The sequence below is a fragment of the Leuresthes tenuis genome, unplaced genomic scaffold (genome assembly GCF_036924035.1).
Source record: "Leuresthes tenuis unplaced genomic scaffold, fLeuTen1.0.hap1 SCAF_17, whole genome shotgun sequence".
In the NCBI taxonomy this organism is placed as follows: Eukaryota; Metazoa; Chordata; class Actinopteri; order Atheriniformes; family Atherinopsidae; genus Leuresthes; species Leuresthes tenuis.
In genome coordinates, this window is record NW_027325371.1 from 25,624,672 (window position 1) to 25,649,189 (window position 24,518).

Sequence of the window (24,518 nt, forward strand, 5' to 3'; positions counted from 1 at the left end):
ATTTCCAATGATTGTATATTAGACAACAACAACAATCATAATAATAATCAATGACTAATTAAATAAATTTGAGAAGAACATGTCAGCAGTCGCTGTTAAAAAGCCTTATGGCTGTGGGGACAAAGGACCTCCTGAACCTCTCAGTCCTGCAGTTCAGTGAGATGAGCCTCTCACTGCAGCTGCTCCTCTCTCCTGCCAGGATGCTGTGGAGAGGATGTTTATTGTTCTCCAAAACAGAATATGATTTCCTCCTCATCCGTTGCTCCACCACAGCACCGAGAGGGTCGAGCCTTCTGCCTACCACAGAACAAGTCTTTTTCACCAGTTTGTCCAGGCACCTTGTTAGAATTAAAATTAACTAACAGACAACGGCATGAAACCAAGAAATCCCTCAGAGGCCTCAGTATTTTACTTGCAAGGGGAGAACAACACCCGAACCTACTCTCTGCAGATTCACAAGAGTTCTCCAACGAGTGGTTGCTTCCCTTGCTCTTTTATTAGGTGACACACACACACACACACATACATACAATCCCCTATGTGCCCAGGTCTGGCATATCTCCTTAGTTTGGAGGCATCTCCTTATTTGGGGAGCTATAAAGATAACGATCAGTGGGGAGACAACATTCCTTCTTCTTCTCCTTGTGAAGTTTTGATATGAACTGGCCTCTCTGGCTGTGACTTTTATTTAATGATAAAAAGCAAACTTTTCTGACACACCTACAGTTTTTGTCTTAAGTGCAACTCCCCCAGCAGACAACAGCATTGAACAGTGCATAGGAGTGATCAAACATGCATTTCATATCTCTACAGACATGAGCCGTCTAGGGAAGAAGAGACGGCTCAGGCCAATCTGAACACTGAACGCTAAGGACAAACTTTTTCCTTTGCGCCTTTGATTATGAGCGAATATATCCAACTAATGTGTGAGTCATTTTGTCATCATCACCCGTCTTGCATAGGTACTGTACTTTTCAGCAGCATTAGATTTCTAAGATAATGCGTCATTTGGAAGGTCAGACATGATAGTTTGTAGTATATTGGGTCCAAACTGTCTATCAAGGCAGACAGCATGAAGGTATGTTTACAGACTGTGTTTGGATCTAAATGTGTCTTTATTCTGTATGAACCTGCCATTGTCTCACTGCTCTTTGTATCAATAATGCAGATCAGGACCACTGAGCTCCTGCACGGAATCCCTGATTGTTCAGCAAATATTTAAAGTCAGAGTGAACATTCCCGGTTTCCCCAATTGTCACTGTCAAGTACAGTCAAATGTGCTAAAGTTGATGTTTTCTTGGCACATTTACTTTTCACCAGGGGAGAAGTGCTGCTGAGCAGAATTTTTACTTCCATAAAGATTCAAGTTGCATACACATAATTAACCTCTTGGTGACTGAATGATTAATAGAGGTCCATAATTCATGCATTACTTTAGAAAATTCCTAAGATTGCTGCAGAGCAGCATGATTCTCCAGAGAAACCTAATCTGAGCTGCACTGTCACCACTCCTGCAGCACTCTCTCCAGAAGATGGAGACCTTGTGCCAGTGTAGAGATTCCTGCCCGAGCACCAAAGATATCACAGTTAAAAGTCTCAGATGATAAGGAGTTGTTGGTGAAAATATAATGAAGCATCTCAAAAATGTTTTAACCACATTTTCACATTTTTCTGTGTAAGGGTTTGTTATAAAAGAAGAGTCCACAAAGCCTGAGTAGCAGACCTGTGCTTCATCTTGACTTGAGGGATTTCAGGAGAAACTGTCTTGCAATTACAACCTCAGGGAGCTTCCCGCAGAATAAATCTGGTTTTAATTATTGTCAAAACAGTTCAACTTTCTTTCACTTTAAGAGACCACTGTAATATACACAGTTTCATGGAATACTAATGACCATTTGAATGATAAAGAATCAATGTAAGTAACTAAGATGACTTTATTAAGATTACTTTATTGTCATGTAGTCACACGAAATTACTCTCCGCATCTGACTCATCCGGGTTGGCACCTGTTGAACACACACATGCACGGGGTGACACACTCAGCGCCCAGGGAGCATGGGGGGTACTGAGCGGCGAGATTAGGAATGGAAGGTTATTGGAGGACCCACTCTAACCACAGAGCCTGATAGGTTGTGGGTACAGTGGCACACGTTACACCGGCGGCTCCTGGGTACGGGGACCATTATGAAGAATTGAATCTCTGCACCATGCAAATCAAAGATGTCAGATGACACCAAACGAAAAAACAAAAAATAAGGAAGAGGTAAATCTGAAATGGTTGTTAAAAAACCATCTGAGGTTGCCGTGACAAAGTGACAGGATAACAAGGCAGTCTTGATGGCCTCCACTGTCCGTGGGATACAGCCCCAGGACAGTTGCATGAGATGGTCAACAAAAGAGAAGCTCCATGTTACTGTGCCTCGACCAGCTGTTGTAGCTGAATACAACAAAAACATGGGCGGCTTCGGTTTGTGCGACCGCATGATCAGCTTCTATCCAATGTCAAGCCGCACAAGAAAATGGACCTGCATTGTGTTGACCTGGCAGCTGGATCGAGTACAGGTCAGACCACCAAGTCTCTGGAAAACCAGAGAAAGAGAGGCTGCAGTATTTCGACTTCAAACTGCTGCTGGCTGAGGAGATGATTGCTCAGGCACAGGGAGATCACAAGGCTGACAATGTGGCCAGTGATGATGAAGAGATGAGTACTGATGAAGAGTACATTCCAACAAAGAAGAGGAGGCCTGTTGAACCTCAGCCCAATGCCAATGTCCAAAAATACAGGGCAGTCCATTTGCCAAAGATGGAGGAGGCTGCTCATTCATCACGGTGCAGAAGAGAGGGATGCAAAGGGGACACATATGTCAAGTGCATCAAGCATAACATGTTTCTGTGTGTTTCAAAGGCCAAAAACTGTTTCCTGTTGTACCATTCATGATACACTGTGATTTGGAGCTGTATGTGATGCCGTAAATTTGAGTATTCAAACATTGTTGGGTGTTCTGCTAAGTTTAAATTCTTGTTCAAATGTTTATTGTGGGGAGTACCAGTAAGGATATTCCAGTAAATATGTGTTTATTTTGGTGCCATGTTTAACTAACCCTGTTTGGTAGTTTGAAGAGTTGACAGTGAGAAATTGCGATAGTATAGGTCAGACAGAAATGTGCTGATTTCCTCCCTCATGTAAAATAGCCAGATCATTCAGATGTCTTCATCTATTTTAATGTTTATGAAATAAGAAGATTTTTTAAAAGAAATCCACATGAAAATGAATTCGGTATTATAACATTACATCATTACATTTTATATCAAACAAGACCCGATGTCCACCACAAGGGACAGTCCAGAAAAAATAAATAAACAATGTTTTTGAAAAAAAATTGTTGCAGTATGTTTCTTTCAACCACAATACTTAAATTATCATAAAAATATCAAAAAAGCAAAACTTGTTTCCTCTGGGTCTCTCATGGCATACTAATAACCATTTGAATGGTAAAGAATCAATGTAAGTAACTAAGATGACTTTATTAAGATTACTTTATTGTCATGTAGTCACACGAAATGACTCTCCGCATCTGACTCATCCAGGTTGGCACCTGTTGAACACACACATGCACGGGGTGACACACTCAGCGCCCAGGGAGCATGGGGGGTACGGAGCGGCGAGATTAGGAATGGAAGGTTATTGGAGGACCCACTCTAACCACAGAGCCTGATAGGTTGTGGGTACAGTGGCACACGTTACACCGGTGGCTCCTGGGTACGGGGACCATTATGAAGAATTGAATCTTTGCACCATGCAAATCAAAGATGTCAGATGACACCAAACGAAAAAACAAAAAATAAGGAAGAGGTAAATTGCACCTCTTCTTACCCATTTTTCAGTAATTATGGGTGGAAATTCACACCTTCTTGCAGCTGAACACCTCCTCTCCCACTTATGATCATGTGTGGTTTGATATTCGAAAATTTTCTTTCATGTTTTCTAGCAATTATTGATGGACATTCAGACCTTCTTTCAGCTGAACACCTCCGCTTCCGCTTTTGATTGTGTATAGTCGGGCTTTCGAGCCTTTTCTTCCCCGGTTTTTACAAATTATGGTTGGACATTCAGACCTTCTTGCAGCCGAAAACCTCCGCTCCCTCTTTTAATCATACATTGTCGGGCATTCGCAGCTATTTCTTACCTGCTTTTTACAAACCAGGGTCGGACTTTCACATCTTTTAGTAGCCTAACACCTCCGCTCCCGTTATTGATTGTGTACAGTTGGGTATTTTAACCTTTTCTTACCCGCTTTTTACCAACTATGGTCTGACATTCACACCTTCTTGCAGCCGAACACTTCCGCTTCACCTTTTAGTGTTCTATGGGGTATTCACACCTTTTTTTTCACCGCATTTTATAGATTATGGTTGGAAATTCTCACCCACTCTCATCCGAAGACCTCTCCTCCCACTTTTGTTAATATATAGTCGGGCATTCGAACCTTTTCTTACCCGCTTTTTACAAATTATGGTCGAACATTCCCACCTACTTGCAGCCGAATACTTCCGCTCCACCTTTTAGTGATGTATGGTTGGCATTTGCACCTTTTCTTACCCTCTTTTTATACTGATTGCTGAAGATTAAGTTGTTCTTTCTCAAACTATAACATTTTTTTAATTGTTGAAACTTGATTTGAAGTGGATAAATAAGGAGGACAAACAGTTTTAAGTCAGGCTGATAGAAGGAATTAATTTTATAGCAAAATCTGTATTTCGTCATATGTCAAGAGATGCTTATTGCTGAAGAAGTTCTTTCTCATTCTACAAAGTACAACGTTGTTTATCGTTGAAACTTGATTAGACATGAATAAATATGAAGGACAAAGCAGTCTTAACTTGGTTTGAGTTAAGGAATTCGTTTTATAGTAGAATCCGAATTCGTGCATAACTCGTAAAATAGAGCTTATTTTCGGATTCCTGAAGAATGAGTCTGGTTCTTTCTCATAATACAAAGTTTGTTGTTTATTGTTGAAACTTCATCAGAAGTGAAGAAATAAGGACAAACCGTTTTAAGTAAGTTTGATAGAAGGATTTCATTTTATAGCAAAATCTGTATTCTTTCATATCTCCTGGAGAGAAGCTTATTGCTGAAAATTAGGTCTGGTTCTTTTTCATACTACAAAATACAGTGTTGTTTATTGTTGAAACTAGATTAGAAGTAGATAAATATGAAGGACAAAGCAGTTTGAACTTGGTTTGAGAGAAGGAATTAATTTTATTGCAAAATCCGAATTCATGCATAACTCGTCAAATAGATAGTGATGTGTCGTTCGTGAGCGATTTGTTCGATATGAACTAATTTTTTATATGACTCGGGAGTAACGAGTTGTCTCAGTGAGTGATTTGTTCAATTTCATGCAGTAGCCTTCCTCACCACATGGCAGGCGGCAGCTTCATAAGTTCAGTCAGCAGGACAGGAAACAGTATTGATTCGTTCACGACTCAACTCCTCGGCTGACGGGTCCTCGCACAGGAAACAGTATTGATTCGTTTATGACTCAACTCCTTGGGTCTTTGTTCATTTGTCACGTTTCAAATTCTACGTTTCATTTGACAGGCTGAAGAGCAGTAGGCACAACAGTTCGTTCACAAACCGGATCATTAATCTCATAGACTATTCTACCTTCAACAAGTTGGAAACCACAATCGACTCTCTAGATGCAGAAAAAGCATTTGATCGAGTGAACTGGAAATTTTTATTCGCAACATTAAACAAATTCGGGTTTGGGTCACACTTCATCAAATGGATAAGGATATTATATAGCTCCCCAAATGCAAGTGTCAGGACAAATGATCAAACTTCTCCAAGCTTCAGTCTGCAGAGAGGTACAAGACAGGGTTGCCCATTTTCTTCCTCATTTTTTGCTTTTTTCATCAAACCTTTAGCAGCTTCTATCAGACAAGATAGAAATATTAAAGGCATCCAATCCCAAAATATTGAGCATAAAATAAGTCTTTATGCTGATGATGTATTACTTTTCCTTCAGAACTCACAGACGTCTCTCACACACACGATCACACTCATAAATAAATTCTCAGCACTTTCTGACTACTCTATCAACTGGTCTAAGACCACAGTTCTGCCCATTAACTGTAGGGTCCAGAATATACCTGCAATCACTTTACAGTCAGGAAATATTAGATATTTAGGCATAAACATTTCCTCCAGGGTCTCAGAGCTAACAAACCTAAATTATGTTTTAAATTTTTCACAAGAACATCTTGTTTGGTCAGTTAAGTACTGAAAAGTCATTGATTTGGGCATACTTTAACATGTTAAAGGGGCTTTTGAAACTGTTATTTTTCACACAAAGGATTTTTCTGATGTGAAAGTGTATAGTAGAGGTCGGTTAAAAAACCTTTTTAAAAGAATTTGAGCTCATTCAAGGATAGTATGATGAGGGGCTGATATACTAACCTTTCCATATATATATATATATAATTGTTTCACTGATGTTAATTTGTTTAAAATCTGGTCATTTCTAACATATGTATCGGCCCACAATTTCACAATCGGTGCCTCCAAAGTAAGTTCTTTCCTATACTCACATGAGTGAAGTGCACAGTGAATTAGAAGTTACTGAAGTTTATGTGGCCTGTCAGAGGGAGCATTGGGCCCAGTATTCATTGTAAATGCCTTGTGATACGTCTTCGTAACACGTTTTATATAGTACAACCTGTCACTAAAGGAGCACCACAGTTTGTCTGTCGTACTGCTTTGGTGGAGGTTGTGGGCCTTATAAATAAATTATATTCATATATTTATAGATTCTAAAGATATAGTGATTAAAAGAGGTTGACAACGCCACCTAGGTTTGAGAGCCCAAGACTCTAAAGACACGTACAGGTTCTTAATCAAAACAAGGTTTGAGCAGACTTAAAAAAACAGGAGTCTAACTGGTATTTTACAAGATTTATTGTCATAAAATAGGTAACCCAGCCCAAAATCTCCGCCAAGGATCCCACAGCCTCTGGATCATCTCACTCTCCAACTCTCTGGGGCAAGTGACAGACATCCAACTCTGGTGGTGGAACAAACCCTCAGTCACTCCAAAACACAAGAGTGAGGAAATATCAGTACTCACTGGTAGTCCACCTCCACCTCCACGGCCCTTGAAGAAGGCTCCGTACCCCCCATGCTCCCCGGGCGCTGTAATTGGCTGCCCCACTGCTCCAGTGTATGGCATCTGTCTCCATGAGTGTGTCACCCTGTGCATGTGTGTGTTCAACAGGTCCCAACCTGGATAGGTCAAATGCGGAGGAGTAATATTAAATTAAATAATTTTAGTTATTTACACTGATCCTCTATCATTCAAATGGTTATTAGTATGCCATGAGACTAAAGTGAAAGAAAGTTTACCAGTTTTGACAATAATTAAAACCAGATTCATTCTGCGGGAGGCTCCCTGGGGTTATAATTGCAAGACAGTTTCTCCTGAAATGCCTCAAGTCAAGATGAAGCACAGGTCTGCTACTCAGGCTTTGTGGACTCTTCTTTTATAACGAACCTTTACACAGAAAACTGTGAAAATGTCGTTCCTCCTCTCCAGTACCCCCGAATAGACCTTACCAGGGAGGCTGAGGAGTGTGATCCCGTTATTCCTGTCTGACACACATATTCTTACAATTTGAATTTATTGAAGTCTGTTAAAAATGAAAAATGTGTTTTTATGTCCAACAACGTTCTTTTAAATATTTGATGCTAATGATAAAAGCTCCAATGATGTCAGATTTTATGTTCAAAGCAGAACATGTGAAACAGCATAAAAAGTGAACGTTGACTTAACAGCATACATGTGTAACTGTGCTGTCGACACAGTGATGTAAACACCAGATAAAGAGAGAGAATGAGCTTTTACTGTCGGACTGTGTTGATTAAAGTGAGGACAGAAAACAACAGACTGAGCGAACAAAGAGAAAATCAGGAGCCTGCAGGGAAATCTTGCCCCACAGCTGAAAGTTTCTCCTTTAAACAGAGAAGTTTCAGTATTTTTCTGTTTTCACCACACTGCTGAATGAGTTCAGGTGTTGATGCTGTTCAGTGTTTCCTGAATCTTTCTGTTCTGTTGAAGAGTACTTTTTGTTGTAAATGATGTTGTCAGATTGGTGAATAAAATCTACTCTTTGTTCCACTGTCTTTATATAGAAAGTCCAAGATCTTTAATCCTTCCGCAGGCAAGAGGAAACATGGCTCTGATGAGGCTAAAGAACACGAGCAACAATTTACTAAAAGTTTATTGAACTTTTTGCATTGTTTCATTCCAACAAATACTCCTGCAGTTAAAGTGTTCCACACATACGTTATCTAACTTTTTAAACAAAATCACATGTATACATATATTTAATTTCTATTGAGAAATGCAGCAGAGCACCAGAGTTTCCTCATGTGTAAGAGGATGGAGGTGTGTTTGATGGGTCAAACACACAAAAAACACCTGGGCAGTCAGATCAAGCAGCTTTAAGCAGCTTGGTGGTTTTACTCTCTTTGGCTCCACTTTCTCAAGACGTCCTCTGCTGCGTCCAGAGTGGAGTCCTCCTGTTAGACACTAATTCATATGCTGATGTACATTCCAGCTGCCGTGACACTAAACAGGGAAACTCATCTTTTAACACCAGTAAAATCTATTCATTATTCAAATATTTTGACCTGTTTTGACTCCCCCTGTAAGCATGTAGTGTTCTAACACTTCACACTGTGCGGTCAATGCTTGTTCCTTTAAAAAAGGAGTGTATCAACTCTATGTAAGCACAGTGCATAAATGTGTACAATAAAAGGGGATATCAAACCCTCAACAATATCAAAAATACCTTATTTGTCTTTGGAAGAATAACTTTTGAAGAAAATGACCTTTTAATTGTTTCTTATTTTGATAAAAGAATCCAAACAAGTGCGTAATTTTTTTTTTCATGTTTTATTTTATTTAAACACATAAATCAATGTAATAATAATTTGTGTAGGATCTTATTCATATTCTTATTTGAATGACACAATAATGCTCTGAACAGTTGTGAGAACACCAGATTCTCACATGTGGGGATGCTTCCAGCATAAATCCCCACATCCTGAATCAGTTGTTCAGGATGAAAAGATAGAGTCGTGCAAAAGATAGATACATTTGAAGTATTTTTATTGATGTTACTGTAACAGGAGGTATAGAGATTTCATTGGATGACTAGTCTTGTGCGCGAATACTAAACGCTGCTGCTACTTTCTCTCTTGATGTTGTTGTATTTGTATTGTCTACGATGTTTTGGCGTCATATATTTTTTGAAGAGCCTCCACATTGAAGGCAGCTCTGGTCTTTCTTCTGAGGGGTTAAACTTGTCCACTGCTTGTTCTGGTACTGCAAGTTGAAGAGACAAGTCTTCTGTGGTATGTAAGGGGTTTGATGTTGGAGAGTCCTCTGACTGTTTAGAGGCTGGTTCCATTTCGATGACAATGAAAGTTCTTTCTTGATTTTGCTTTGGAAGTGGTTCTTGGACAACGATCAGTGATGAAATGTCCTCCGTGTCTTGAGTTTCCTGCATGACTTCAGACTGGTCGTTCTTTATAATGGTCTCTACCGTCTTTTTGCTTTCGCGCCGACGCTTTTTAGAGGAAACTTTCTCCTTTGGTGGCTCTGAGACATCTTTTGGTTGTGGGACTAATTCCATTTCGATGTCACTCACCAGCTCTGGGACCACGTCTGGTTGTGGCACTCCAGCCTGATGAGCCAAATCTGATGGAATCACTTCCTGTGAGTCTTCAGAAGCCCTTTCTATTTCCTTTTCTTCCACGGGTTCAGAAATCTTCTCTGGTTCCTGGATATAAATCGGTGATGAAATGTCCTCCGTGTCTTGAGGTTCCTGGATGACTTCAGGCAGGTTCTTTACAATGGTTTCTGGCATCTTTTTGTTCTTGCGCCGACGCTTCTTTGATGTAACGTTCTCTTTTGGTGGCTCAGGGATCCCTTGTGGTTCTGTTTTGTTGACTCCATCCACTTCTGGATTCGATACTTCCACTTGTGAAGCCAGCTCTTCTACAGTTATGTTCTTTGGTGGAAGACGTATCTGATCTAAATGGAGTTCTGGGAGGATGTACAGCTCTGTTTTTTCTTCTGGCTTGATGATGAGGGATAGAAATACAGCCTTCATAAGTTCTGCCACCTTCTTTTCCTGTGTCTTTGTTTCCTCCTCCTGTGCCTTTAGTTTGGAGGCAAGATCAATATTGGAGGCAGTCTTTTCTTTGAGTTGTTCTTTCAAGCTCTCTACCTCTTTTACAACTGACTGATATTCAGTTTCAGATACTGGTGGTTTCAGTGTTTCAATCAATTCTGCAATTACGTCATTGCATTCCTTGAGCTCCTGCTCACACTTTTCACGGAGATGACGCTCACACTTCAAACAGTTTTCCAGGTCCTTGAGTTTTTCCTCAGAAATGGAGCAGCTATTCTCTGCTGCGACTCTTCTGTCTTTTTCTCGTGTTAGAAAGAAATTCTTTTTCAGCAGCTTAGTCCTGACAATATCCATCCGATGGTATAAATAGTTGATCTTGTCCTTATTATGTTGGTAAGATTCCTGTAATTTTTCTGATCCATAATCATCGTCGGCAGCAGAGGCATTAGAGGGAATCTCCTCGGTTTGTGAAATTGGAAACTTCCACGTGACGCGACGAACTTTGGAGGCCTGGGGATGATCCTGCACAAGCTGGACGTCCTCGGAATGAGGAGTCACAGCCGCAGCAGAGACCTGGGATTGTTCCTTTTCCAACACGTCCAACATTTCTGATCTGTTGGTGGGTTCCTCCAAACTTTCATCACTGCCAAAAGTAATGTTATATTTGTAGGACGCCTGAGATTGTTCTTTTTCAAACAGGTCATTTTCTAGGTTTGATTTTAAAATTTCTCGCCTGTTGGTGGGTTCCTTATAACTTTCCTTACTGACAAAAGTAATGTTATAATTGTAGGACGCCTGAGATTGTTCTTTTTCAAACAGGTCATTTTCTAGGCTTGATGTTAAAATTTCTTGCCTGTTGGTGGGTTTCTTATAACTTTCATTACTGCCAAAAGTAATGTTATATTTGTTGGAGGCCTGGGCTTGTTTGTCGGTTTGTGAATTTGGAAACTTCCACGTGACGCAACGTACTTTGGAGGCCTGGGGATGATCCTGCACCAGCTGGACGTCCTCGGAATGAGGAGTCACAGCCGCAGCAGAGACCTGGGACGGTTCTTTTTCCTCTTCGTCATTTACTGTTTGAGGAGACGGGGAATCCTCAGAGGCCTGGCATTGTTCTTTTTCACACAGCTCATTTTCTGACCTGTTGGTGGGTTCCTCATAACCTTCATTATCGCCAAAAGTAATGGTATATGTGTAGATATCCTCAGGTAAATCGTCCTCTACCATGTCACACCACTGAAGTGGAGCAGATGATATCTTGGTTTGACTCATTTTGCTTGTTGTTTTTAAGAGCTTGTCAAAATTACTATTTAAGATAGTAATTAAGTGTTGTTTTTAATAGTTTGTCAAAATTACTATTTAAGATAGTAATTAAGTGTTGTTTTTTTAGACGATGTGAAAACCGTTTGCTGTGACTTTCAAATTCGCTTCGAAAACTGGACGTGTTTCTTCAGATAAACTCCTGACGAACTGTGAAATAGGAGGGAAAATGTCTGGCCTATATAACATTTGTGATGTCAAACAACATCAGTGGTGACATCAATTGTGATGTCAAACAACATCAGTGGTGACATCAATTGTGATGTCATCATCAGTGATGACCAGAAGACCAGAAGAGAGATTGTGATGTCATCAGTGATGTCATCAGTGATGACATCACAATTTAGTGATAAGACTAAAAAAGAGCAATGGCATTCCGTTCTCAGTCACCATCTTGTGTGTTGTTTTGCTCTCTTGTTCAGTTTTATGATTATACATTTTTAAACTTTTTTCTGTGAAATCTCAAAATATTATTGTCCAGGTCAGTTTTAATGCATTCATTGTATGTTATGGTACTCACGACTGCTTTCTTCATGCCTCCACTGGAAAATTGGACCTCATTCTGTGATGATCTGCAGGTTTGAAGGCCTCTGTTCTGTCTCTCTTCTGGTCTGTGATTCCAACCACAGATTCTGAATGGAATTGAAGTCCGGATTCCAGAATGTTGATTTTTGTTCTCTGTTAATCACTTGACGACTTCAGCTGAATACTTCATGTCACTGTCACGTTGGAAGGTCCACTTCTGCCAGTTTTCAGCAACCAGTGTAATGTTTCCCACTAGCAGTGTTTTCCAAGACAGAATAATGTCAGTTTTTAAAATGTTTCCAAAATAAACCTTTTTCCACATTCAAACTGAAGCAGACACCCTTTCCACTTTTAAGATTAGGCTTAAAACTTTCCTTTTTGATAAAGCTTATAGTTAGGGATGGCTCAGGTGATCCTGAAACATCCCATAGTTAAGCTGCTATAGGATTAGACTGCTGGGGTTCATCTGTCCCACCTTTCCTCACTTTGTTCTCTTTTTCCCCATTTAAAAAAGCCTCAAAATAAAAGTGAGTTTTAGGTGGCTACAATAGAATAGAATAGAATAGAATAGAATAGAATAGAATAGATAAATATTTTATTCATCCCCCAGTGAGGGAAATTCAAATTAGTCAAGTAGCTCATTAAAATATAAATATTTCCAATGATTGTATATTAGACAACAACAACAATCATAATAATAATCAATGACTAATTAAATAAATTTGAGAAGAACATGTCAGCAGTCGCTGTTAAAAAGCCTTATGGCTGTGGGGACAAAGGACCTCCTGAACCTCTCAGTCCTGCAGTTCAGTGAGATGAGCCTCTCACTGCAGCTGCTCCTCTCTCCTGCCAGGATGCTGTGGAGAGGATGTTTATTGTTCTCCAAAACAGAATATGATTTCCTCCTCATCCGTTGCTCCACCACAGCACCGAGAGGGTCGAGCCTTCTGCCTACCACAGAACAAGTCTTTTTCACCAGTTTGTCCAGGCACCTTGTTAGAATTAAAATTAACTAACAGACAACGGCATGAAACCAAGAAATCCCTCAGAGGCCTCAGTATTTTACTTGCAAGGGGAGAACATACACCCGAACCTACTCTCTGCAGATTCACAAGAGTTCTCCAACAAGTGGTTGCTTCCCTTGCTCTTTTATTAGGTGACACACACACACACACACATACATACAATCCCCTATGTGCCCAGGTCTGGCATATCTCCTTAGTTTGGAGGCATCTCCTTATTTGGGGAGCTATAAAGATAACGATCAGTGGGGAGACAACATTCCTTCTTCTTCTCCTTGTGAAGTTTTGATATGAACTGGCCTCTCTGGCTGTGACTTTTATTTAATGATAAAAAGCAAACTTTTCTGACACACCTACAGTTTTTGTCTTAAGTGCAACTCCCCCAGCAGACAACAGCATTGAACAGTGCATAGGAGTGATCAAACATGCATTTCATATCTCTACAGACATGAGCCGTCTAGGGAAGAAGAGACGGCTCAGGCCAATCTGAACACTGAACGCTAAGGACAAACTTTTTCCTTTGCGCCTTTGATTATGAGCGAATATATCCAACTAATGTGTGAGTCATTTTGTCATCATCACCCGTCTTGCATAGGTACTGTACTTTTCAGCAGCATTAGATTTCTAAGATAATGCGTCATTTGGAAGGTCAGACATGATAGTTTGTAGTATATTGGGTCCAAACTGTCTATCAAGGCAGACAGCATGAAGGTATGTTTACAGACTGTGTTTGGATCTAAATGTGTCTTTATTCTGTATGAACCTGCCATTGTCTCACTGCTCTTTGTATCAATAATGCAGATCAGGACCACTGAGCTCCTGCACGGAATCCCTGATTGTTCAGCAAATATTTAAAGTCAGAGTGAACATTCCCGGTTTCCCCAATTGTCACTGTCAAGTACAGTCAAATGTGCTAAAGTTGATGTTTTCTTGGCACATTTACTTTTCACCAGGGGAGAAGTGCTGCTGAGCAGAATTTTTACTTCCATAAAGATTCAAGTTGCATACACATAATTAACCTCTTGGTGACTGAATGATTAATAGAGGTCCATAATTCATGCATTACTTTAGAAAATTCCTAAGATTGCTGCAGAGCAGCATGATTCTCCAGAGAAACCTAATCTGAGCTGCACTGTCACCACTCCTGCAGCACTCTCTCCAGAAGATGGAGACCTTGTGCCAGTGTAGAGATTCCTGCCCGAGCACCAAAGATATCACAGTTAAAAGTCTCAGATGATAAGGAGTTGTTGGTGAAAATATAATGAAGCATCTCAAAAATGTTTTAACCACATTTTCACATTTTTCTGTGTAAGGGTTTGTTATAAAAGAAGAGTCCACAAAGCCTGAGTAGCAGACCTGTGCTTCATCTTGACTTGAGGGATTTCAGGAGAAACTGTCTTGCAATTACAACCTCAGGGAGCTTCCCGCAGAATAAATCTGGTTTTAATTATTGTCAAAACAGTTCAACTTTCTTTCACTTTAAGAGACCACTGTAATATACACAGTTTCATGGAATACTAATGACCATTTGAATGATAAAGAATCAATGTAAGTAACTAAGATGACTTTATTAAGATTACTTTATTGTCATGTAGTCACACGAAATTACTCTCCGCATCTGACTCATCCGGGTTGGCACCTGTTGAACACACACATGCACGGGGTGACACACTCAGCGCCCAGGGAGCATGGGGGGTACGGAGCGGCGAGATTAGGAATGGAAGGTTATTGGAGGACCCACTCTAACCACAGAGCCTGATAGGTTGTGGGTACAGTGGCACACGTTACACCGGCGGCTCCTGGGTACGGGGACCATTATGAAGAATTGAATCTCTGCACCATGCAAATCAAAGATGTCAGATGACACCAAACGAAAAAACAAAAAATAAGGAAGAGGTAAATCTGAAATGGTTGTTAAAAAACCATCTGAGGTTGCCGTGACAAAGTGACAGGATAACAAGGCAGTCTTGATGGCCTCCACTGTCCGTGGGATACAGCCCCAGGACAGTTGCATGAGATGGTCAACAAAAGAGAAGCTCCATGTTACTGTGCCTCGACCAGCTGTTGTAGCTGAATACAACAAAAACATGGGCGGCTTCGGTTTGTGCGACCGCATGATCAGCTTCTATCCAATGTCAAGCCGCACAAGAAAATGGACCTGCATTTTGTTAACCTGGCAGCTGGATCGAGTACAGGTCAGACCACCAAGTCTCTGGAAAACCAGAGAAAGAGAGGCTGCAGTATTTCGACTTCAAACTGCTGCTGGCTGAGGAGATGATTGCTCAGGCACAGGGAGATCACAAGGCTGACAATGTGGCCAGTGATGATGAAGAGATGAGTACTGATGAAGAGTACATTCCAACAAAGAAGAGGAGGCCTGTTGAACCTCAGCCCAATGCCAATGTCCAAAAATACAGGGCAGTCCATTTGCCAAAGATGGAGGAGGCTGCTCATTCATCACGGTGCAGAAGAGAGGGATGCAAAGGGGACACATATGTCAAGTGCATCAAGCATAACATGTTTCTGTGTGTTTCAAAGGCCAAAAACTGTTTCCTGTTGTACCATTCATGATACACTGTGATTTGGAGCTGTATGTGATGCCGTAAATTTGAGTATTCAAACATTGTTGGGTGTTCTGCTAAGTTTAAATTCTTGTTCAAATGTTTATTGTGGGGAGTACCAGTAAGGATATTCCAGTAAATATGTGTTTATTTTGGTGCCATGTTTAACTAACCCTGTTTGGTAGTTTGAAGAGTTGACAGTGAGAAATTGCGATAGTATAGGTCAGACAGAAATGTGCTGATTTCCTCCCTCATGTAAAATAGCCAGATCATTCAGATGTCTTCATCTATTTTAATGTTTATGAAATAAGAAGATTTTTTAAAAGAAATCCACATGAAAATGAATTCGGTATTATAACATTACATCATTACATTTTATATCAAACAAGACCCGATGTCCACCACAAGGGACAGTCCAGAAAAAATAAATAAACAATGTTTTTGAAAAAAAATTGTTGCAGTATGTTTCTTTCAACCACAATACTTAAATTATCATAAAAATATCAAAAAAGCAAAACTTGTTTCCTCTGGGTCTCTCATGGCATACTAATAACCATTTGAATGGTAAAGAATCAATGTAAGTAACTAAGATGACTTTATTAAGATTACTTTATTGTCATGTAGTCACACGAAATGACTCTCCGCATCTGACTCATCCAGGTTGGCACCTGTTGAACACACACATGCACGGGGTGACACACTCAGCGCCCAGGGAGCATGGGGGGTACGGAGCGGCGAGATTAGGAATGGAAGGTTATTGGAGGACCCACTCTAACCACAGAGCCTGATAGGTTGTGGGTACAGTGGCACACGTTACACCGGCGGCTCCTGGGTACGGGGACCATTATGAAGAATTGAATCTTTGCACCATGCAAATCAAAGATGTCAGATGACACCAAACGAAAAAACAAAAAATAAGGAAGAGGTAAATTGCACCTTTTCTTACCCATTTTTCAGTAATTATGGGTGGAAATTCACACCTTCTTGCAGCTGAACACCTCCTCTCCCACTTATGATCATGTGTGGTTTGATATTCGAAAATTTTCTTTCATGTTTTCTAGCAATTATTGATGGACATTCAGACCTTCTTTCAGCTGAACACCTCCGCTTCCGCTTTTGATTGTGTATAGTCGGGCTTTCGAGCCTTTTCTTCCCCGGTTTTTACAAATTATGGTTGGACATTCAGACCTTCTTGCAGCCGAAAACCTCCGCTCCCTCTTTTAATCATACATTGTCGGGCATTCGCAGCTTTTCTTACCTGCTTTTTACAAACCAGGGTCGGACTTTCACATCTTTTAGTAGCCTAACACCTCCGCTCCCGTTATTGATTGTGTACAGTTGGGTATTTTAACCTTTTCTTACCCGCTTTTTACCAACTATGGTCTGACATTCACACCTTCTTGCAGCCGAACACTTCCGCTTCACCTTTTAGTGTTCTATGGGGTATTCACACCTTTTTTTTCACCGCATTTTATAGATTATGGTTGGAAATTCTCACCCACTCTCATCCGAAGACCTCTCCTCCCACTTTTGTTAATATATAGTCGGGCATTCGAACCTTTTCTTACCCGCTTTTTACAAATTATGGTCGAACATTCCCACCTACTTGCAGCCGAATACTTCCGCTCCACCTTTTAGTGATGTATGGTTGGCATTTGCACCTTTTCTTACCCTCTTTTTATACTGATTGCTGAAGATTAAGTTGTTCTTTCTCAAACTACAACATTTTTTTAATTGTTGAAACTTGATTTGAAGTGGATAAATAAGGAGGACAAACAGTTTTAAGTCAGGCTGATAGAAGGAATTAATTTTATAGCAAAATCTGTATTTCGTCATATGTCAAGAAATGCTTATTGCTGAAGAAGTTCTTTCTCATTCTACAAAGTACAACGTTGTTTATCGTTGAAACTTGATTAGACATGAATAAATATGAAGGACAAAGCAGTCTTAACTTGGTTTGAGTTAAGGAATTCGTTTTATAGTAGAATCCGAATTCGTGCATAACTCGTAAAATAGAGCTTATTTTCGGATTCCTGAAGAATGAGTCTGGTTCTTTCTCATAATACAAAGTTTGTTGTTTATTGTTGAAACTTCATCAGAAGTGAAGAAATAAGGACAAACCGTTTTAAGTAAGTTTGATAGAAGGATTTCATTTTATAGCAAAATCTGTATTCTTTCATATCTCCTGGAGAGAAGCTTATTGCTGAAAATTAGGTCTGGTTCTTTTTCATACTACAAAATACAGTGTTGTTTATTGTTGAAACTAGATTAGAAGTAGATAAATATGAAGGACAAAGCAGTTTGAACTTGGTTTGAGAGAAGGAATTAATTTTATTGCAAAATCCGAATTCATGCATAACTCGTCAAATAGATAGTGATGTGTCGTTCGTGAGCGATTTGTTCGATATGAACTAATTTTTTATATGACTCGGGAGTAACGAGTTGTCTCAATGAGTGATTTGTTCAATTTCATGCAGTAGCCTTCCTCACCACATGGCAGGCGGCAGCTTCATAAGTTCAGTCAGCAGGACAGGAAACAGTATTGATTCGTTCACGACTCAACTCCTCGGCTGACGGGTCCTCGCACAGGAAACAGTATTGATTCGTTTATGACTCAACTCCTTGGGTCTTTGTTCATTTGTCACGTTTCAAATTCTACGTTTCATTTGACAGGCTGAAGAGCAGTAGGCACAACAGTTCGTTCACAAACCGGATCATTAATCTCATAGACTATTCTACCTTCAACAAGTTGGAAACCACAATCGACTCTCTAGATGCAGAAAAGGCATTTGATCGAGTGAACTGGAAATTTTTATTCGCAACATTAAACAAATTCGGGTTTGGGTCACACTTCATCAAATGGATAAGGATATTATATAGCTCCCCAAATGCAAGTGTCAGGACAAATGATCAAACTTCTCCAAGCTTCAGTCTGCAGAGAGGTACAAGACAGGGTTGCCCATTTTCTTCCTCATTTTTTGCTTTTTTCATCAAACCTTTAGCAGCTTCTATCAGACAAGATAGAAATATTAAAGGCATCCAATCCCAAAATATTGAGCATAAAATAAGTCTTTATGCTGATGATGTATTACTTTTCCTTCAGAACTCACAGACGTCTCTCACACACACGATCACACTCATAAATAAATTCTCAGCACTTTCTGACTACTCTATCAACTGGTCTAAGACCACAGTTCTGCCCATTAACTGTAGGGTCCAGAATATACCTGCAATCACTTTACAGTCAGGAAATATTAGATATTTAGGCATAAACATTTCCTCCAGGGTCTCAGAGCTAACAAACCTAAATTATGTTTTAAATTTTTCACAAGAACATCTTGTTTGGTCAGTTAAGTACTGAAAAGTCATTGATTTGGGCATACTTTAACATGTTAAAGGGGCTTTTGAAACTGTTATTTTTCACACAAAGGATTTTTCTGATGTGAAAGTGTATAGTAGAGGTCGGTTAAAAAACCTTTTTAAAAGAATTTGAGCTCATTCAAGGATAGTATGATGAGGGGCTGATATACTAACCTTTCCATATATATATATATATAATTGTTTCACTGATGTTAATTTGTTTAAAATCTGGTCATTTCTAACATATGTATCGGCCCACAATTTCACAATCGGTGCCTCCAAAGTAAGTTCTTTCCTATACTCACATGAGTGAAGTGCACAGTGAATTAGAAGTTACTGAAGGCCTGTCAGAGGGAGCATTGGGCCCAGTATTCATTGTAAATGCCTTGTGATACGTCTTCGTAACATGTTTTATATAGTACAACCTGTCACTAAAGGAGCTCCACAGTTTGTCTGTCGTACTGCTTTGGTGGAGGTTGTGGGCCTTATAAATAAATTATATTCATATATTTATAGATTCTAAAGATATAGTGATTAAAAGAGGTTGACAACGCCACCTAGGTTTGAGAGCCCAAGACTCTAAAGACACGTACAGGTTCTTAATCAAAACAAGGTTTGAGCAGACTTAAAAAAACAGGAGTCTAACTGGTATTTTACAAGATTTATTGTCATAAAATAGGTAACCCAGCCCAAAATCTCCGCCAAGGATCCCACAGCCTCTGGATCATCTCACTCTCCAACTCTCTGGGGCAAGTGACAGACATCCAACTCTGGTGGTGGAACAAACCCTCAGTCACTCCAAAACACAAGAGTGAGGAAATATCAGTACTCACTGGTAGTCCACCTCCACCTCCACGGCCCTTGAAGAAGGCTCCGTACCCCCCATGCTCCCCGGGCGCTGTAATTGGCTGCCCCACTGCTCCAGTGTATGGCATCTGTCTCCATGAGTGTGTCACCCTGTGCATGTGTGTGTTCAACAGGTCCCAACCTGGATAGGTCAAATGCGGAGGAGTAATATTAAATTAAATAATTTTAGTTATTTACACTGATCCTCTATCATTCAAATAGTTATTAGTATGCCATGAGACTAAAGTGAAAGAAAGTTTACCAGTTTTGACAATAATTAAAACCAGATTCATTCTGCGGGAGGCTCCCTGGGGTTATAATTGCAAGACAGTTTCTCCTGAAATGCCTCAAGTCAAGATGAAGCACAGGTCTGCTACTCAGGCTTTGTGGACTCTTCTTTTATAACGAACCTTTACACAGAAAACTGTGAAAATGTCGTTCCTCCTCTCCAGTACCCCCGAATAGACCTTACCAGGGAGGCTGAGGAGTGTGATCCCGTTATTCCTGTCTGACACACATATTCTTACAATTTGAATTTATTGAAGTCTGTTAAAAATGAAAAATGTGTTTTTATGTCCAACAACGTTCTTTTAAATATTTGATGCTAATGATAAAAGCTCCAATGATGTCAGATTTTATGTTCAAAGCAGAACATGTGAAACAGCATAAAAAGTGAACGTTGACTTAACAGCATACATGTGTAACTGTGCTGTCGACACAGTGATGTAAACACCAGATAAAGAGAGAGAATGAGCTTTTACTGTCGGACTGTGTTGATTAAAGTGAGGACAGAAAACAACAGACTGAGCGAACAAAGAGAAAATCAGGAGCCTGCAGGGAAATCTTGCCCCACAGCTGAAAGTTTCTCCTTTAAACAGAGAAGTTTCAGTATTTTTCTGTTTTCACCACACTGCTGAATGAGTTCAGGTGTTGATGCTGTTCAGTGTTTCCTGAATCTTTCTGTTCTGTTGAAGAGTACTTTTTGTTGTAAATGATGTTGTCAGATTGGTGAATAAAATCTACTCTTTGTTCCACTGTCTTTATATAGAAAGTCCAAGATCTTTAATCCTTCCGCAGGCAAGAGGAAACATGGCTCTGATGAGGCTAAAGAACACGAGCAACAATTTACTAAAAGTTTATTGAACTTTTTGCATTGTTTCATTCCAACAAATACTCCTGCAGTTAAAGTGTTCCACACATACGTTATCTAACTTTTTAAACAAAATCACATGTATACATATATTTAATTTCTATTGAGAAATGCAGCAGAGCACCAGAGTTTCCTCATGTGTAAGAGGATGGAGGTGTGTTTGATGGGTCAAACACACAAAAAACACCTGGGCAGTCAGATCAAGCAGCTTTAAGCAGCTTGGTGGTTTTACTCTCTTTGGCTCCACTTTCTCAAGACGTCCTCTGCTGCGTCCAGAGTGGAGTCCTCCTGTTAGATACTAATTCATATGCTGATGTACATTCCAGCTGCCGTGACACTAAACAGGGAAACTCATCTTTTAACACCAGTAAAATCTATTCATTATTCAAATATTTTGACCTGTTTTGACTCCCCCTGTAAGCATGTAGTGTTCTAACACTTCACACTGTGCGGTCAATGCTTGTTCCTTTAAAAAAGGAGTGTATCAACTCTATGTAAGCACAGTGCATAAATGTGTACAATAAAAGGGGATATCAAACCCTCAACAATATCAAAAATACCTTATTTGTCTTTGGAAGAATAACTTTTGAAGAAAATGACCTTTTAATTGTTTCTTATTTTGATAAAAGAATCCAAACAAGTGCGTAATTTTTTTTTTCATGTTTTATTTTATTTAAACACATAAATCAATGTAATAATAATTTGTGTAGGATCTTATTCATATTCTTATTTGAATGACACAATAATGCTCTGAACAGTTGTGAGAACACCAGATTCTCACATGTGGGGATGCTTCCAGCATAAATCCCCACATCCTGAATCAGTTGTTCAGGATGAAAAGATAGAGTCGTGCAAAAGATAGATACATTTGAAGTATTTTTATTGATGTTACTGTAACAGGAGGTATAGAGATTTCATTGGATGACTAGTCTTGTGCGCGAATACTAAACGCTGCTGCTACTTTCTCTCTTGATGTTGTTGTATTTGTATTGTCTACGATGTTTTGGCGTCATATATTTTTTGAAGAGCCTCCACATTGAAGGCAGCTCTGGTCTTTCTTCTGAGGGGTTAAACTTGTCCACTGCTTGTTCTGGTACTGCAAGTTGAAGAGACAAGTCTTCTGTGGTATGTAAGGGGTTTGATGTTGGAGAGTCCTCTGACTGTTTAGAGGCTGGTTCCATTTCGATGACAATGAAAGTTCTTTCTTGATTTTGCTTTGGAAGTGGTTCTTGGACAACGATCAGTGATGAAATGTCCTCCGTGTCTTGAGTTTCCTGCATGACTTCAGACTGGTCGTTCTTTATAATGGTCTCTACCGTCTTTTTGCTTTCGCGCCGACGCTTTTTAGAGGAAACTTTCTCCTTTGGTGGCTCTGAGACATCTTTTGGTTGTGGGACTAATTCCATTTCGATGTCACTCACCAGCTCTGGGACCACGTCTGGTTGTGGCACTCCAGCCTGATGAGCCAAATCTGATGGAATCACTTCCTGTGAGTCTTCAGAAGCCCTTTCTATTTCCTTTTCTTCCACGGGTTCAGAAATCTTCTCTGGTTCCTGGATATAAATCGGTGATGAAATGTCCTCCGTGTCTTGAGGTTCCTGGATGACTTCAGGCAGGTTCTTTACAATGGTTTCTGGCATCTTTTTGTTCTTGCGCCGACGCTTCTTTGATGTAACGTTCTCTTTTGGTGGCTCAGGGATCCCTTGTGGTTCTGTTTTGTTGACTCCATCCACTTCTGGATTCGATACTTCCACTTGTGAAGCCAGCTCTTCTACAGTTATGTTCTTTGGTGGAAGACGTATCTGATCTAAATGGAGTTCTGGGAGGATGTACAGCTCTGTTTTTTCTTCTGGCTTGATGATGAGGGATAGAAATACAGCCTTCATAAGTTCTGCCACCTTCTTTTCCTGTGTCTTTGTTTCCTCCTCCTGTGCCTTTAGTTTGGAGGCAAGATCAATATTGGAGGCAGTCTTTTCTTTGAGTTGTTCTTTCAAGCTCTCTACCTCTTTTACAACTGACTGATATTCAGTTTCAGATACTGGTGGTTTCAGTGTTTCAATCAATTCTGCAATTACGTCATTGCATTCCTTGAGCTCCTGCTCACACTTTTCACGGAGATGACGCTCACACTTCAAACAGTTTTCCAGGTCCTTGAGTTTTTCCTCAGAAATGGAGCAGCTATTCTCTGCTGCGACTCTTCTGTCTTTTTCTCGTGTTAGAAAGAAATTCTTTTTCAGCAGCTTAGTCCTGACAATATCCATCCGATGGTATAAATAGTTGATCTTGTCCTTATTATGTTGGTAAGATTCCTGTAATTTTTCTGATCCATAATCATCGTCGGCAGCAGAGGCATTAGAGGGAATCTCCTCGGTTTGTGAAATTGGAAACTTCCACGTGACGCGACGAACTTTGGAGGCCTGGGGATGATCCTGCACAAGCTGGACGTCCTCGGAATGAGGAGTCACAGCCGCAGCAGAGACCTGGGATTGTTCCTTTTCCAACACGTCCAACATTTCTGATCTGTTGGTGGGTTCCTCCAAACTTTCATCACTGCCAAAAGTAATGTTATATTTGTAGGACGCCTGAGATTGTTCTTTTTCAAACAGGTCATTTTCTAGGTTTGATTTTAAAATTTCTCGCCTGTTGGTGGGTTCCTTATAACTTTCCTTACTGACAAAAGTAATGTTATAATTGTAGGACGCCTGAGATTGTTCTTTTTCAAACAGGTCATTTTCTAGGCTTGATGTTAAAATTTCTTGCCTGTTGGTGGGTTTCTTATAACTTTCATTACTGCCAAAAGTAATGTTATATTTGTTGGAGGCCTGGGCTTGTTTGTCGGTTTGTGAATTTGGAAACTTCCACGTGACGCAACGTACTTTGGAGGCCTGGGGATGATCCTGCACCAGCTGGACGTCCTCGGAATGAGGAGTCACAGCCGCAGCAGAGACCTGGGATGGTTCTTTTTCCTCTTCGTCATTTACTGTTTGAGGAGACGGGGAATCCTCAGAGGCCTGGCATTGTTCTTTTTCACACAGTTCATTTTCTGACCTGTTGGTGGGTTCCTCATAACCTTCATTATCGCCAAAAGTAATGGTATATGTGTAGATATCCTCAGGTAAATCGTCCTCTACCATGTCACACCACTGAAGTGGAGCAGATGATATCTTGGTTTGACTCATTTTGCTTGTTGTTTTTAAGAGCTTGTCAAAATTACTATTTAAGATAGTAATTAAGTGTTGTTTTTAATAGTTTGTCAAAATTACTATTTAAGATAGTAATTAAGTGTTGTTTTTTTAGACGATGTGAAAACCGTTTGCTGTGACTTTCAAATTCGCTTCGAAAACTGGACGTGTTTCTTCAGATAAACTCCTGACGAACTGTGAAATAGGAGGGAAAATGTCTGGCCTATATAACATTTGTGATGTCAAACAACATCAGTGGTGACATCAATTGTGATGTCAAACAACATCAGTGGTGACATCAATTGTGATGTCATCATCAGTGATGACCAGAAGAGAGATTGTGATGTCATCA